This window comes from Cynoglossus semilaevis, chromosome 14 (assembly GCF_000523025.1).
Source record: "Cynoglossus semilaevis isolate Cse_v1.0 chromosome 14, Cse_v1.0, whole genome shotgun sequence".
NCBI classification, from domain to species: Eukaryota; Metazoa; Chordata; class Actinopteri; order Pleuronectiformes; family Cynoglossidae; genus Cynoglossus; species Cynoglossus semilaevis.
In genome coordinates this window covers 7,643,306-7,658,577 of record NC_024320.1, presented here as the reverse complement: position 1 = coordinate 7,658,577, position 15,272 = coordinate 7,643,306, and the positions used below count along the sequence as shown (strand labels likewise).

At 39.4% G+C, this 15,272-nt stretch overlaps 1 protein-coding gene across 3 annotated transcripts in view; it reads left to right on the top strand.

The window, feature by feature from the left end:
• Positions 1-15,272, top strand: part of ncam2 (neural cell adhesion molecule 2) — a 140,075-nt gene that overhangs the window by 83,721 nt on the left and 41,082 nt on the right. The gene's annotated exons all lie outside the window — the stretch shown is intronic.

Genomic DNA, 15,272 nt, shown 5'->3' with positions numbered 1-15,272 from the left:
GGGTAGCTTGGAAACTCATGTAGCTGACGCTTGTGCAGTCATGTGACCACAGCCGTCAACCAAGATGCACCAGCTCAGATATATATTATATGCTGAATACAGTTGTTTTAGATTCATTGCAACCCCATTTGAATTCCAGGTGACCCTGGAACCATCTTGGGGTCATAACTCCAAGATGAAAAAAAAAACTGCTTTACGCCTTCCGTTTCTATTATTATTTCACTACATTACATTATGACATAATTGACGTAAAATACATCAATTGCAATTCTTTTTGGCCTATTTCGATTTTTGGGAAGTGAAACTTGCCAATAACAACGATGATTTCATTCACTAACACAACACAAACTGCACCCTCTTCAATTTCACTGCTACACTGAATCTTAATGTTACGTATATTAAAGTAGCTAACTTAAAGCTTTTTTTTTTCTTGCTTGCTATAAAGCAGTGGTTCTCAAACTGTGGTACGTGAGCGCTCTCCAGTGTTACGCAGGGAAAATTTATATTTTTACATTTACATTTTCAGTCGAATAAATCTTTCTAAACATTTCTAAACCTCTCTCCTGTGGTTGAAGCTAACAGTGAAGGCCTCTGCTGCTGTATTCTAATGTTGGTCATCATGGTGGTACTCAGAGAGATCAGGGTTTTCTCAGGTGGTACAGAGTAGAAAAAGAAGTTGGAGAACCACTGCTCTAAAGTACTTCAAAGCTAATCGCTAATGACAGCTTCTCCAACACTGAACGCGTGTGCAAAATAATTTACTGTAACACTGACTGCATGTTTATGACAGGCTGATTTTCTAACCTTATTAATAGTAGGTGTTGTTCTCTGCTCTGTGGTACATTTGTCTGCAGACAGGTGTTATTATACTCAGAATCCAATCTGAACACCTGCCGTCTTAGAGCATCATTATTTCCAGTCACTGCTCTGCTCGCTGTAACAGACGGCCTCATCCACGTGCCCTTTCTTTTCATCAGTTCTCTTTTCTGCTTTTTAACCAGCAAACTTTGTGACACTTTTCACAGGAAATCTGCTCATTATACTTATCTATATACACATTAGAGCAGAGGGTGTGCAAAACCTGTCTGGATGGTAAGTAAAAATGGAATCATCTTTCCCCCACACTGGTGGAGTCTGTTGCTGTTTGCTCGACATGTCCTTTCTTTTTTATTGACCTTTTTAGGCCCAGTGAACCGGTTAGGTGATGAATTTAGAAAAACTCCTGTGCCACATTTATCTATTTAAGGCTCATCTTCTGTGTCTTTTAAAGACTCACCCACCAGGTTGAGTCTGTAGTTCTGACTAGCGATGGCTCAACAACTTTTTCATGTTCAATACCAATACTGCAACTTGGAGTGTCCGCTGATATCAATCCGATACCTTCTTTTGTCCTCCAGCAGGCCTCAAGCTGCTGTTGATGAGCTGATGGTGTTTGTGTTTATGTCATGTTGAACACTGTAAGTTAAGCATTTGGACTTAGGTATCAGATCAGATTTTGAACAGTACCAATCCTGAGAAGTCGGATCGAGTCGTCGCTATTTTAAGCGTCAACGTTGTGTTCCTTGTGCTCCTTAACCACAAAGTAATTTATACAACTATAGTGCATACTGTGCACTCTTACTCTACTGCAGAACACCCAGCTGGAGAACTTGTGTGTGTGTTGTGTGTGAGGGGTAGTTGATATACAAAAATTAGTTTCTACTTTAATAATCTAGGAGTTAGCAACTGGCTCCTAAATATACCTATGTGCTGTCAGGAAGTTTTTTAATTAGTTCAATTAGTCGACTTGCAGAGAATAAGAACAGATAACACATTTCTTATCAGTTTGCATTTAATTAGTAATAGAAGACAGCACTGTTCCCAGAGCTGGAGCCATATTTAGTAACAAATGTATGATTTTTAGCCGAGATGCTGAATACTTTTTTTATGGCTATGACCAAGCAACTATAGGATAAAGAGAGCATGACCGGACACTCATCAGATTAGCTGCTTATAAGTACATATGTATACATTTTGTGTGTAAAATGCTAATCCTCTTGAGATTTGATTATTTTCCTTAATTCATTCAACCATCATAGGCACTGATGAAGTTGAAAGTGTTTGCCCTTTGTTATCAGCCATGTTAACACTGGCTGTTTAAATACTTGCCAGAGATCCTGAACACAGCCTAAGTACTGTCAAGGCACTGCTCAGACAGGCACACAGCGTTAAGCTATTTGAGACAGACTCTAATTGACGCTGTGGCTCTGCAGCATCCATTCTTCTGCTGCTGCTGGTTGCTCAGCTGAAGGGTAGTGGCTGGCAACAGGACAGTAGTTTTCTGGCCCACAGAGGAATAAATAAAACACTAGACAATAGACTCACTCGCTGTGGACTTTAACCTCTGGGCAGTGTTCCAGCCATTCTAGCCAATTGCTCAAATGAAAATTAGAAGTAAGGAGACGAATTGTGAATTGTATATTTACTCAAGTTCTTCTGAACAGATCAATAAACCAGATGCCCCCGGGGCAACTAAGGACAGGGTATGAAGTAAAAGGGATGAGTATGTCTCTGTGTCTGTACATAAAATTTAGTTAGACATAGACTACCTAGAGTGTTTACTACCTTGTAAGAGCCAAAAGCTACCATTCACTTCTAATTGACTATTAATACAAAAAGACAGACTTTGAATCTGTCGTGTACTGTACGACAGCACTGCAAGGTAAGCCTGGAAAAACAGCACTTGCAGCAAGGCCTCACCTAGAAATAAATCAAAAGATATTGATGTTTTTTGCTGGCATTACATTCGAAGACCTTGTAAAAGTGGCAAACTAGAAGTATTAAGGTCATACAATCAATATTTTCAGAGGTTCCTCAATTAGCAGATTAACTTGGATACCCAGATGAGCAATCCCTCCAGACCTGCTCTATTGGCAAATAATAGCCAACAATTACGTGCTTTTTTGCCCTTTGGTCAGCGACCAAGTGAAATCTTTCTCCAACTGCTAACATGGTATCATCTGTCTCCTCCTGTTATCGCCCTGTGCCACAGGCAGAACCGAGTTTTTAATAGCCCCCCTATCCTCACATCACAGGAGAGGGGGGGTAAAACACCATCCAGTACACTGCCACTACCGAAACAAAGCACAGGCTGCATTTGCCGCAACGTATGTGATGCAACTAGGTACAAATGAATTCCCCTGGTGTAGCTCTGCCATCCACACTAGGCAGAAAATTCTTTCAACGAATGTGAGACCTGGATTCATTGGCAGTCTCCATAATGAAGGAGTCCAAGGCACTGCAGAGAAGCCTTAGGTGTAATGAGAGAACTGCTGCAGAAACTGGGGGTAGTGAGGTCAGCTGTCGGACGTGGTAGACTCTGATTTGAGTGGGAAGACAACTAAGGAGGTATTTAATTTGTGTGTGCATTTAGTGATGTATAATTCATCACCATTCTCTGCCTATGCACAATGACGCCCTGCAGATAATGTTGACCTGCATCTGTTTCATTTTAGATAATACACACAGAGAGTCCGTCGGTGAAACAGGCTCAGCTTTACAACCTTCTTTGTAGAGACATCTTAGCAGAAGCATTGCCTCGTGCCAGCCCTTCATTTTCAGATCCCTGCTCTTGTTGTTGGTGTGGTGCATTTGCATTACAGTTGAGTTTGAGCTGGATGGTGTGTGTCTGTGGTGTTTATTCTAGTTCCTTTAGTCGGTTGTTCATCATTTCATTTGTTTGAGTTTTGTCTCAGTTTGGAGAGAAACAGCAGTAACTTATTTATACGGATGTGAATAGGAATGTGTAACCCTAATCTGTCTTTTAAATATAGACCACAAATTGAGCCTGATACACCAAAATTCAAATGGACATTCTTCATTTATGCTACAATATGTTTCGGGTTATCTTTTATGATTTAATGGAACTTTGGACTACATTTATTATTTAGATAGATAGATAGATAGATAGTTATTAGTGATTGTGTTTATAATTTGAGTAAAAAAATGCATTTCTCCTAGGAATGAGACAAATATTGGCGCGTTAACTCGTGCATCAGTTATAAAATGACAGTGACAATGGACTTTTATGTAGACCAGGGCTGGGCACACTTTGGGGCTCATGGGCCACTGAAGTTAAACGTTACACCGGCAGGCCAGGACATCACCCAAACAATGGAGAGTGTTTGTGTGAACTAATAGAGTAGTACTGGAATGTACTAAATGTAGTAGTGACAGCACTGGTGGTCCCCTGCTTCACCAGTGGATCAAAGCTTTGTGTGGGTTTGGTTTTGTGAAAACTGAATGTCTTATTCTCCACCCTGTGCCTGTAAAGTATACAGCCTTTGTTAAAATTATTTTACTGGTCCATTCATTATTGAAAAATAAGATTTTTTTTTCTTTTGGCCGTTTTGGTCCAAAGCTGTGTGTAAACCAACAGGTTTCATTACAGTAAAGCTTTGCTTAGGTTTGCCTCAGTGTTGGTAAACAAAGACCAGTCCTGTGGCTATACCAGCACCTTACTTTCTACACTGCCAGTTTGATAAGTTGCCATTAATGACTTGTTAATAATTACTGCCTGGCACTGTTGTGCTCCCTCTGCAGTTCTAAATCAGAGTTTTGGATCTCTGTGGTGAACTTAGATTAGTCTGCAGCTGCGCTGTCTAGGAGGACTGATTCTCTTTCAGAAACCTATCCAGTAGGGGAGAAAACAGTAAGAGAATAATGCATGGGACAAGTCCTAGTTTCTATGGTAACAGAAAAAATCTAAAACAGGAGTTGAGGAAGATGGGGAGCAAAAGAAGGTGACTAAGGGTGTGGAGAAATCTTCTTGGTGCTACATCAACAAACAGGTCAACAGGTTTAAACCGCCACAAATCTAAACCTTCTCTCTCGGCCTTTGTGTTAATTGTCACCAATTATTTGCTGTGATCAACAACACATAATAAACCCTTTGCTTTTTCTAAATCAGAACAGCATCAACTCTTTATGTTCAATAAATACCAATGACCTAACTTTACCCTCTGTTTTGAATAATGTCTTTTATGCTATGGTTTATTACTACAACCTTCAAAATGAATGTTGAGACCTTCTTCTTGCAAATGGCACAAATATATAACAGCACCCAGCCCTGTTCTGCTTAAGCTGTCACCCACCACAGCTCTAGGTTGCATGTAAACAGAATATTTTAATAGCAAAAAGCTCGGGAGTATATAAATTACTGAGCGATGGAGAAAAGACTAAGTATGAAGAAACAAACAGCCTGTGTCTGTGATAGCGATAACAATGGTGGAACTGCTAGCTACAAAGAGAAATGTAAAAAAAGGAGTGACTTTTAACATTTTGTTCTCCCTTACGGTGCAGCTGTGACAATCCTCAGAGAGACCTCTGTGCTGAGACATTGGAATGTGTGTACATTTCTGTTGTTGCTTAGCTGATAGAACATTGTTCTAAAAGCATTCCATATACCCCTTGAAGAAATATCTCTTTTTTCTCTATTGTTGCATGGTGTCAAAGCAAAGTCAAGACGCCTGGTGTCTCCAGAAAGAAATAGGACATTAATGGGACTTCCCCTACCTTCCACCTGTTCTTTAAATGTCACAAACAAATCAAATATGAGTTAAAGGAATGACTAGAAGCCCTTTTTAACCCCGCAATGGGGAAATTCACAGTGAGAGTCTTTGCAATCCATACAGGCAACCACACGGGAGGCGCTGTTAAGTATGTAGTCTCTGTGAGTATCAAACCTAGGACCTTCTGTGTGTAAGGCACATGCTGTTACCACTACACTATGTAACCACAAAATTATGAAAAGGGGAACAGAGTTTGGGAAACAGTCTATATGTTATTTGTCATCTGCTCTGTTTGGTGACAGCAACCACAGTTTTTATAAAACATATCCAATCATCATCTATCCTAACGTTGGCATCCTCTGATCTGCACCATCCTTCTTTACTTTACCCCTGCCATGCACCCACTTTCCCAGAACTCCCTTTGACACACTTGTCAGCTTGGGTCACATATAGGCAAATGTGAATGTGCAACGTCATGGGGTAAAGCCATGTCAGCGTTGTGTCAGCCCTGTGGCCGGCCGTTGAGGTCAGACTTCCTGTTGACTCATCAGATGGTCGTATAAATGATCCTTCTGATGTTTTCTGCAAAGATAGATGAATGGTTTGATGTCCTTGACCAAGGTCAAGCTGAGGCTGATGTATGGCTTAGGCAGGGTGGTTATTCACCTGTCATATGAGAATTATGGGGGGGGGGGATTCAGAGCACACTACACCCCCGCAACTCCCACATAACCTTAATTAATGCTGCTTAGTGACCTTTTCCTTTATCTGCCTTTTGTATGTTTCAGTATATTTGCTGACTATGAACTATATTTGACACAAACCAATGTATGTATGTCCATACCCTTCATAGGGGCTTTTTACATCCCTCTATGCTTTCTGGAATATTTAGAAATTATTTCGAAAATACTACATACTTAAGAATTATAGATAGAGGATTTTTTTGGTTATATATATTAAAGCAATGATTATCCAATAAGTGTGGTAATACTTGTGGCATTTACTATGTTAACCTTATCTATATTATTTACATTTAGCAGGATTTGGCAATACAAAAATACTCCTGATGGGGGTTAGACAGTAAAAATACTACACTAATACTATAGAGGAATGGAACAATAGCTGCCCAAAAAAAAGGTTCATCAAAAAAATCTGTATCTGTACAGTAATCTACAGCATATGTTCATCTGTACATCTAATTACATTATTTTGTAATTGAACAGATGTATGGAAATAGAGCAGTTACGATGTTTGAAATATAAGCAGCAAAATGACAAACAAATGAGTTATATAATTAGACTGAATATTTTTATAAACAACAAAAAAGGATCAATGAGATTTTAAAAAAAAGAATCCGAATCTGACTGTGAAAGTGAAAAGGATGAACAATGGCAGCCTACAAATACAAAAAAGAAAACATAAAGTATATATCTGTCTCAAGTATAAAGCTTAGTACACAGAGTACACACAGGAGTCAGAGTTTTAAATTATGCAGTTTCATTGCAATAGACAGGAGCAATTTCCTGTGCCTCAGCAGTGCAGCGTGGATGTAAAGTCTGTCTCTCCCTTCATGCTGCTGCCGCCGCAGCAGATCATGGCATACATGATGATACCAGCCACTACAGACTCGTAGAACATGTACAGCATCGGCCAACGTTTAAAGACCTCAGAAAATAGAGATGGCTCCGGTCCTTTTGGTTCATGGTTTTTTAAACCGCTCCGGTCTGAATGTTAACAGGAATATCACCGCCTCAGTCCTCATTAAGTACAGCTTTAGTTTTTCTGTAACGTTGGGCTTTAGCTGTTTTTAGGTCTATCCACTTGACAGAGTTGTCAACCACAGTCCTTTACTTGTCCTCAGCACCTGTGATACACCCCACTACTGCTGAGTCATCAGAAAAGCTCTGAAAGTTGCAGGTCTCTATGCACTGTTTGGAGTCAGTGGTGTAGAGCAGTGTACCCCACCCTTTTTTGATCTACAGCACACATTATATATTTTTACATTTTACCAATCTCATGAAGCACCTCTAAACACAAATGTCCCAAAATGTATTTTGAATGAAATATAATTATTAGTTTAACTGATATTCTTACAGGAACTAGCGAATAACAGACATAAACATCTTTTCAATCATCTTCTGACACCTAGTGAAAGAATATTCCATTGTTCTGACTGTAACTGTCACACAGACAAACAAGCACTATTATACATAGTATATATTATTTATAATTTGCAATAAATAAATAAGAGTTTTCCTGGCCAATTAAGTGAAGTTCTCCATGGAACAACTGCAAACCTCTTACTGCACACTGAGCCACAGCACAGTGATTGGGAATCACTGATGTAGAGAGTGAATGGGAAAGGAGAGAGAACGGTTCCCTGTGGAGTCCTAGTCTTACTGATAACTTTGACCGGTGCACACTACCACAAAGGTATGTACTGTGGTCTGCCATTCAAACAATCCACCACACCAGTGGGACCGCTTCCAGCCCAGGAGAGTCGGCCTAATGGCATCTAATGCACTGGAGGAATAAAAGAACACGATCCTCACTCGCTGGCTTGTCCAATCGGAGCTAGTTTTATCTACTCTTATGTATCGCTTTTAGACAAACTGAAGGTTAAACCTTGGGCTGGAGCCACTCCAGGATGACCTGTCGTCATGACGTTAAATGTCACCTGTGAACTGTTATTCACTGAGATTAAAATTAGACACAGGCTATTAAAAAACTCTAGTCTAACAATTCTTACTCTGTGGTGGTTGTTGCATGATGGATGAAGTCAGATACAACTTAGTATGTGCCTTATCTCTTAGAATGTCAGTGATCTCACACAGTAGAACACACAGGAGAAAGTAGATTTTGGGGAATCTTTTTTACAAAACTAACAAGATACAAATCATGATCACTCATAAAGTAGATTTTGGGGAAAACTAACAAGATACAAATCATGATCATTTTAAACTTTCTGTAGGGGCCAGGGCTGAGGCCAATGCTAATGCTACTGTGGATTAGCCCACAGTAGGTAATAGTGACCTTAGGATATTTGAAGATAAGGTACAACCCAGACATGAGGGTTTACTTCTAATCCGGCCCCCCAAATACGGGTCCAAAGTTGTCATGTAACAAATAAAATGATCATAGTGTTCATTTTCAACAACAAGAAGAACTGATTAATTTGTCAAAACATTGCATTATGAATCCAAGAACATTTTATAAACACGTTTAAAATGGACTTAGATGAAAACTCCCTTAACCAGGATGTGTTTTCTCTTGACTGAGTGAATATCATTTTTCCAGTGGTGCTTTTTTAGTCACAGTGATGAGCCCATACTCGACGTGTTTATCTCTACCCACGTCTGAGAGCAGACACTCAGTCAATCCAATGTATGTAAAACAGGTTTAAATTGTCTTTGAATTTTAGGTTTGATCCACTTTTATACCTTGTGTCTGGTGAGCCAAAAAATGTGCCCCTCCCTGGTACAACCCTAATTCAGCTGTTGTCAAACTGTACACTGTTCTATGGCCGTTGTTGGAAACTTTTTTCCGTTGTATTTAATGTGAGAGATTTCCACTCAGCCTAGCACTGGTTCTCTGCTTGAAGACAGTTCCTAATTACCATCTCCCTTTCCAGAGGTTTGTGTTTACAAAAGGTCTGTCGGCAGTTGTGTCCTCCACTGAAACACCACCTTGTGATAGTATTAGCTGTCTGTGGACGTTCCCTTGGAACACAGAGTAAAACCAACACATCTGACACCTCCTGATTTACTGAATTCTACCAGGGAGTTGTGAGCCAAGAAAAACTCAGGAGGGATGTGTGATCAGTTGAAAAACAAGTATTCTGAACAGAAAAATGTGCAGCCTATCTTGAGCCAGCGTTATGCCCAGTAAACCTTGTGTATTTCTCCTCAGTTGGCTTCAGCACCCCTGTAATCCTGAAGACGATTAAACAGTAGCAGATAAACGACACGAATCACTGTGATGATTGAAAACCTAGGCTTCTGTTCCCTCTCCCTCTGTACCATTTTAGATCAGTGTAAAACACTGTTCCCAGTCGTCTTCTTGGGAATGTACACGGCTGTTTACCACGTACAGTACAATTAGAGATTGTTGGGGATTAAACTATTAAGCCTTGATAATATTTGGCTAGGATCCCACACCCAGCAGTTCCAGCGACAATAAAAGCTGCAGAAATGTTTTTGTCTCTAAACTGTTTGGTGAATAAATATTCTCAACTTGTTTTTGTTATTAGAAAGCTCTCCCAAAGTCTTGGGGATTTCTGTCTTCCTCGGGGCTGCAGTTTTGCCAGGATTGGGGAAAATACCTTTGACAGAGATTCTGTGATCTAAGAAAATAACTTCATCTTTTGACAGGTCAGACAAATAAAAAATTCAGCACATAGGACATTATTCAAATGACTGTCCTGCTTCCTCCCCATAATTTGAGATTATTGCCTTTAGAGCCTCCGCTCTGACACAGATGCCTCTTATTGTTCCATCTTTGTTTGGGATCACTATTCAAAACACACAAGTTTAGCCTTGCAAAAGTGCAGGGCTATACAATATGAGATTATAAATACAATTAAGTCTAATAAAGCAAAAATGTTATTTATAAATATGCATTGATTTTGTCATTGTTGGGTAAATCCACCGTTGATAATTAAAAAAGAATAAAAAATGTGTTAATTCCACAACGTTAGTTTAACTTTTTCATCCCATTTCTCTCAGCTCTCCTGAGAAGAAACTCAGTCCATATGTCAAGCTGTCAAGAAGGCAGTCTTTTGTATATTTGAAGCACAGGCAGGTCATAATTTGGCATATGTTTTTGAATACCACGAGTTATCATGTTATAATGTAACCAGGCGTTAACATTTTCTGGTTCGACACCGTCTCTCAGCATCTGCCCTGCCACTCACATGACCCATCAGAACGTCTTCGACTCCAGCACCTAGTCTGCTCTCTCTCATCTTAACTCTAACATGTGCAAATGTGTTCTGATTAAATTGGATGTTTTTGCCTCCATTACTAGAGTTTTGTCAGAACTGGCTCCTTTCTACTAAGTTGTTGTTGAGCCCACTGCTCATCAGTCTACAACAGGGCTCCACCCATAACTTATAATACTCTGCCCTGCAGCTTTGAGATAGACATAGAATCAGATAATGACTCAAAGGTATTTGGGTTTAATGACCTAATCAGTTGTCATACAACTAAATCAAGTAAAGTCCACTCACATTAGCACAATATATAGTCATACTTGTAGGGTTTTTTAGCTCTTTTTGTGTGTGCTCCTGAGACATTACACTGGTATTTTCCCTGATAATCTTCACAGCAGAAAATTAAACTTAATCCCATTTCAAAGTGACACCTAATCAGCAGAAGTGGCCTCTGATTGGTTTAAATTGAATAGGTTGTCTATATTAAGAAAAGTTGGCTCGTCATTTTAATTGCTCGTATTGCTCTTTCTGTTTGACTTGAACTGTTTCACTGTGAAATTTGTCATCATTATCATGTGGATGAATGATTCAATGACTCACCGCTGCTCCACTTTCTATACTCTTTTGTTATTTCTGAGTAGTTCTTCATTTTAAATCAATACACCTTTGTCATTTTGTGAAATGATAATGGAGATGTTCGTTTTACTTATCGGGGAATATTCCAACAATTTAAGCCCTAGTGGGCAGCGTTGTAAAAATAGCATCACTTGTGCAGTATTCTTTATTTGAAATAGGCCAAATTCTCAAAACGCATTCTGACTCCAATGACTATACATGAACAGGAATCCCCAAAACTAATCAAACTGTAAGAAAGAAAAATAAAATGTAGGAATATAGTATATTATATTAATTATACAATTATAACCAAATTAAGACACTTTGGAAAATTCCAGAGAGAAGGGGAAAATGGGGGAGACAGAGGAGAGGGCTAAAGAGAGGTATGAGGGGAGGAGAGACCAGAGGCAGATGGCAACACTACAGTTTAGTTACTGTCAGACAAGCTGAAATGCACATCAGTAGCCTAAAATGTAAAAGTAGCTAGGATAGAGATCAATAATAGATACTAAGATTATTGAGATGAAAGGAAGCTGTGAACTGAAGACAGTTGGTGGGAAAGTTAAAACAAGGTTATCATAATGAAATTAATGTGTGTATTTATCTATAGAGTTTGGGAGAGAGAGAGAGAGAGAGTGCTAAGTGCATCAAGGAAGTTCCCCGAGTGGTCTAGGCCTACAGCAGCATAGCTAAGGGATAACTTAGGTTAAAATGGTACAGTCCTAGACCTTTAGTAATTAACAAGGACTTGTCATTTGTTAATTACTAAAGGTCAAACTTCATATGTGAAAATGAGGATTTTATAGTATATATTAGATTGTCCTAATCGCTAGTAAGAAGCTAGAACTGTCAGTATGTTTGGTGCAGCGATTAGCTCATTAAGGCAGAACCTTGAAGGCCTTTCACAGACTTCTACAGGCACAGAGAGTCTAATCAATCCATGTATGCACTAACTCTTCAGAATTTCTAATGTAGGAATAATACTTGTCATATATTTCATGTTTTCATAGATGGTAAAGCCTTGATGTTTGGGGCTGAGTATAATCACTTTGGGTAAAAATGTGTTTTAACATAGGAAGTTACAGGTTCTCAGCTTTGGGTCTTGAATAAATTCTTAAATTTGAAATAGCAGTTTTGTCTTATCTGGAGGCAAAGATAAGTGAAGTTGCATACAGTACCGTCAGCAGAACAGCAGGGCTTGGTTTCATGCTATCATTTTTCTAAAACAGTTACTGTGCGAATAATCTCATTTTGTAATTTAACTGAAACTATATATTTGGATCACAACCTGAATCATCTGTAGGTGTTTTAATAAATGCCTTGGGTCGCTCCAACATTTAAACACACCTCACCATAAGACACATTTATTGCTACAAATTAAAAAAAAACAACTCAAATGCACGACTCAGTAAGTCAGTGAAGCTAGTTTTAATAGTGTTTTTGGTACACAGGCTGACTATACAGAGTGTTAGAGAAGGGTACATAGTTGGAGATCAGAAGCCAAATTCAGGTGCGTTTGCTTTGCTGTCACAGGAAACTATGACAATGCTTAAAATCTGTAAGCAGTAGTGGGGGTTAACAAGACACAGGTGGGTCACATTAGGAGCGGAGCAGTTAGTCACAACAGAACAAAACAGGAACATAAAAATAAATTGAGAAAGCGTGAACGGCTGATCTGGAGGTGACAGTACTAATCAACAACACTCTGGGGTTAATGAGGCAGCAGCAGGCAGATCAAATAAACAGAAAGTTATTAAAAAATGTAATGCAAAAACAAGATTGACATCAGAATGGCATTCAGAGAGAAGACACCCATGAGTCACTTAAATACTGTCAGACCATGGGTTTTTTGTAGAATGTAAATAGCGTTCCTCTAATGTCTAAAATCATCTTTGTTAGACAACCAAAGCATACAGCCCTCTGTTTTCTCTCTTTTTTATTTTGTTTTTTTCTTCAATATCCTTGTCTCTGCTCGTGTTTTGCCTTCACGGGGTAAATTATCAAGTATACCTGTCAAACCTAACCTGTGTGGACTAACAAATAATTTTCTGACTTGCTTCCAGCACCTTTGACATTTCCAACCTCACAGTGCAAGAACAAATTGAAAGCCTCAATTGAACGCAGGCCTCATCGACCCCCGGCTTTTTTCTATCATTGCTGATGATTGCATTGCCATTTGAACCTCAGCTTCTTCCCTTTTGGCAACTCATTTGCCCTCTGTTACAGCCTCAATTCTCTGCCTGGCTTTAATAGGATTTAGTGTTTCATTTGCAGAGAGAATGTCCGTTGAGGGTATTTTCTTGCTGCTTTTCTAAATTACTTTATGGCAACTCCACGTGTAATTTTGTTTGCATTTTTATTTGGATTAATTTTCTACATGTGGTTGCGTGTTTCTGCCGTAGCGCTGTGTTTGGTATATATTGCTATATTGTCAATGTGCAGTCAATTATCGACTGCTTTTGCTTTGGAACTCCAACAAACTCCAACCTATTCTGGGCTTTGGCCCAGAGCCAGTGTCTCTGTCATTGGTGTGGAACCCCAGGGTTCGCCTCCTGGGCAGGTTCGAATCCAGGTTAGGGCGGTTGGTACCTTCCAGTGAAGGTACCACCCACAGGAAGGTTCATGAGGGGCTGGTACGGTGCAGTGTGTTTTGGGTGGCGACTGCTGCCCCCGTGACCCAGTGACGGATAAGCGGATGGATGGATGAATGGATATTGTATTTTGTATTTCTTTAAGTCTACTAATTAACTAACTCCTTGTCATTGTGACACAGCTCACCACTGAAAACAACCAAATGTGAACTCTGCTTTTAACCCATCACCAAAGTGAACAGTGGGCAGCTTTAAGATCGGAGCAGAGTTTGGGGACGGTGCCATGATCAGAGCACCTCAGTGGTAACTTGGCAGTTGGTGGACTCAAACCTGGACCCAAGTCCGCTTCCTTAACTACCAAGCAACTACTGCCCCATTGGGACCATGACTTAATTTAAATACTCCAAAAATGTGGTGATCCAGTGAACCTATTGGCTTTTCACTACAACTGACTCAGTCAGTGTTTTTTATTTGTATAATCCAATGTAATGTCTTGTCCTCATTGGTAGTTGGTTTAAGTAATGTTAACACTGGGAGTGGTTTGGAGGAAGTCCTTCTGTTAAATGTGTTGGGTTACATTAATAGCAATTTAACAAAACACCTTAAGAGGCTCCACAGTGCTGAATATACTAACGTCTCCACCTAATTTGACCACACAGTGAAAAGTTAGGGTGTAACAGCTATGTCTATTCTTTTTTCACTTGATTTTGTTCTTAGTTTTACTGAATGTGAAGACGTTGTCAGTTGAAATACCTTTTGGTTAATACAGAAACAGTTCTGTTGATGAGGAGAGATTTAAAGTGGCTGTAAGATATCTATTCTTGGTGTCCTCACTGTGGTTTGTGTTGATCTCACACCCACACACTGCACCTCAGCCAGTTTTGCCACAGAGCTGTGCCACTTAAGGTACAACACTTTCTTTCAGTTCTCTGCATATTTACTTAAGCCTGACGTCATTTCACTTGGTTACACAAGTACACACATATAAAAATATTCAAACTTCTAACGTTGTTTAAAAATCTGCAATCAACACAACCCAGGTCTGAAATCACATCTGATCGCACAGATCTGCCAGGTGTGAAATCACATCTGATCGCACAGATCTGTGACGATCTGCCACTCAAGCTGGAAGGACAACCTTGGTGGGCTGTGAGGACAGCAGTCGTACATGTCCAAGGTTTGGCCTTGATTACAGTCTCAGTTAAGGTGTCCTGATCCAGAGAAATCATAAGAGAGGCTGTTCTGAGCTGTAGGAAGTGGAATCCTTGGTATGAATAACACACTTTGAATCACTTCACTTCATTTTCACTTCACAGATGCTAAAATATCAACATGTTTTGGAAGACTTCCTTTTTCTAAAACCTGATGAAGGATTCATGTGACGTTATAGTGATAATTGCAATTCCTTTGTCTCATTCTCTGCATAAACGCTGTATAAATGTGATTTACCAACATTTTTAAATTAGAAACTTTTTGGTAAAATGAGAAAAGAGTGGAAAGTTAATCAGGAATACCCCCACAGTTATTTTTATTCTTTGTTTATAAAAGATCAAAAATATCTTTTATAAAAGAGCATAAACTGTAGAG